Here is a 3,298-nt window from a genome sequence, read left to right as displayed (position 1 = left end):
TAAAAATCAAATCTCATTAGCTTTTCTGATTGGTGTATCCTAAATAAATTAACCCTTAATGTAAAAAAGTGTCAGGTCATGAGATTTTATAGGAAGAAAAACCCATTGATTTTCACATACTGTATGAACAATCAAGTCTTAGTATCTGTACCCGAAATAAAAGACCTGGGGATAATATTTGATACCAAGTTAACATTTATCACCCACATTAACAATATAACCACTAAAGCGATGCAAATGTTGGGTTTCATATTAAGAACTTCAAAGGATTTCAATAATTCAAAAACTTTAAAAATATTGTATTCATCCATTGTCAGAAGCCATTTAGAATTCAACTCAACCATTCGGAATCCATTTTACAATATTCATGAAAAATCTATCGAGCGAATCCAACATAAATTCTTGCGAAACATAAATTATAGATTAGGAATTCCTTTTGAAAACATTTACTACACCTCACTGTTGAAAGTCATGGGCCTTGCCACATTAAAAGAAAGAAGAATATGTTCTGATCGATGTTTTCTTTATAAAATTGCTAATAACATGTTTGACTCCCCTGAACTCCTTAGGCTGATTGATTTTCATGTGCCTAGTAGAACAGTTTGTCAGAAGGTACCTTACCATTGTAAAATTGCAGGCACCAAAGCAGAAATAAATTCAGTAATGAACCGACTGCACAGTGCAGAGAATAAATATCACATGAACACTAACGGTACTGAATGTCTATCGGCCTATAAAAACATTGTTATTAAATCTTTATGTCTATCTTTATAGCTTTGTAATGTTTATAAATTTTCAATGTATCTAAATTTATAGGAATGTGCATCCTATACTTTACTCTGTTTGTTGCTTTTAAGTTAATATTTTTATACTTGTTACATATTTTAATTGTTATATCTCTTTTACTCTCTGATTATATTAAATTTATTTTTAATTTTATCATAATATATGTAAAAGCCCTAATTAGGCTTGTACAAATAAATAAATAAATATATCTTTATATATTTTGTACAATTGTACCACGTTCCAGAGTGGAAGATACTTTCAGTTTCGCCCTGGTGAAAGATCACCGTTCAGAATCAAAAGTTTGCTTTAAATGGTTTTAGTCGTGTTTGCTGACCGAATCTGAAAATTCAAGTACTTCGCAAGCTTTCTCTTCCCCTTCTAATTTACCTCCTCATTACCTTAACATACCCCAATAATCGGAAATGCCATAGATTTTCTGGATCCAGACGGTCGAGACCAATTGGGACTCTTGTGCGGTAGGTTGACATTAAATACATTATTTATCGCTTGATATATTTGCATCAAATAAATAATAACACACAAAATCTTGCACCTTTTATAATGTCGTTGTCGAATCTGGTAAGGGGACAATGAAAGATGATAGTTGTTGTGTCACAGCGTTTATTCTGAGTCAGTAAAGTTGCGCAGTTGGGAGATGACTCCGATGGACCGATGAGGATGACACCAGGTGTAGACGGCAATGACGGCGATGGGGTGGTCGAGGTGGTGGTCAGTGAATCGAGACCGCGTTGGTGGAGACCGGACTCGCGGACTTGTGTTCAGCACCGGTGAAAACGTGGAGTCTTCCGGGTACGTCAGTGTGAACAAGGTTGCCGAAGGTGCGATGGACCTGGTCGGCAGATGTACGGGAGATGCAGGCCGGCGACGGTGCCGCGGGTTCGAGGCGCAGACCGGCGAAGTTGTCGCAGGGTCTAGGCGCGTGAGGAGCGCTAGCCAGGAATGATAGCCGGGGCCAGGGCATTGATGTGATCCCGAGGAGTCCGTATTGATTCGGGGAGTTGGTCCCGTAGCGGCGCAGTGAAGCAACAGCGGGGCCATGCGGGGGGAGCCAGCAGTCAGTAGTCGGCCGCTTCAGTATGCAACAGGGGGGTATAACTCCGAGAAAAAAGTGGGTCAGAAAAAAAGACACGGTAATCTCTATGGCTGACGTGTGACGTATATTTTCCACAAACCAGTGCGCACTTCATGCATGTTTATAGGCCGCTGTCATTGGCCGATTTTAGGCTAGTGAATGGGATTGGCTCCGAATGAGAATTATATTGTCTATGGTTACGCATTTTTTATAGTTTCTATCCTAGTCGATGGTGAGTATTTCGTGTAGTGACGTATATTTTTCAGGAACAGACTTTTATCTATGGCAAACTTTAGGACCCATGGGCTCAGTACGAAAAACCCGAAGATATTGATCAAGTGAGTGGTTCATTTATGGTATGCAATAAGCAGTAGCAGCACTCGCATGTTGGTCACTCGTAAAACTGCTAATTAATGACTGACTAAGTACATCTCGACGCGCCTCATTATGTAGCCGCCCTGGTGCATCGAGAACATTTAAGACCTGTAGGTATGAACACCGAACTCTGGGATTGCATCTAGAGTGTTCCCGCTACAATGCGTTTTGCATTGGAGATCGTTTCAGAGTATTCTCGTAGCATTGCTACGGTCGTAATATGGGGCAACTTTTGAATCGTAGGATGACTTTGATCATCGCGGATATCTGTATAATTCAGAAATTACTCGCTTCTTTTTAATGATTTTTTCGGGCAACGTGGATGCAATGATGCTTCAAATTAATTGGTTTCTATTTATATTCAAACAAATTGTCAATTGAATTATGATACATTTTTTAAATATTTATAAACCAACTAAAATAACTCATGACCATAATATTCAGAATATTTTTTATATATTTTTTATTATATTTTATTTGGGATACCAACAGTTTACATTAATAAAAGCATAATAATAATTGAGTTACAATAATTAAACCATTTACAGGTTTTCACATAGGTATTGTATACAAGTGTAATGATTCCGAGATATTTACTAAGGAAAATTACATTTCAAGAGACACGTTATTTAGTGGGGAATGCGGAGGGGGTAGGATGGGGGGGGATTGGATAGGTTGAGGTATAGTAATAAAAATATGCGAAACAAAAAAAAAGAAAAAAAAAAGGAAGTTAATAGAGTGGTGGTTGTATTGGATGGTATATGTAGTTATTGTTATTGTAAGGTATCGAGAGAGTGTATGTGGGATTTTAAGGAGTGTGGTGCAGAGTTAAATATGTCAAATTGTGAATAGTGTGTGTTAAAAGTGTTGGACGCACGATAGATGAAAGAATTCTGCTTAGAATTAGTGTTGCATCGAGGGAGGCTAAAAATTGTGTCTGATCTGGTTCGTCTGTTAGGAACTCGTATCAGTATTCGTTCTAGGAGTTTTGGGCAATCAACAACGGACCTGGCTATTTTTTGAAGAAAAAGTACATCGGCCGAG

The sequence above is a fragment of the Hesperophylax consimilis genome, chromosome 5 (assembly GCF_061612785.1).
Source record: "Hesperophylax consimilis isolate HC1 chromosome 5, BYU_Hcon_1.0, whole genome shotgun sequence".
NCBI classification, from domain to species: Eukaryota; Metazoa; Arthropoda; class Insecta; order Trichoptera; family Limnephilidae; genus Hesperophylax; species Hesperophylax consimilis.
This window is presented reverse-complemented; position numbering follows the sequence as displayed.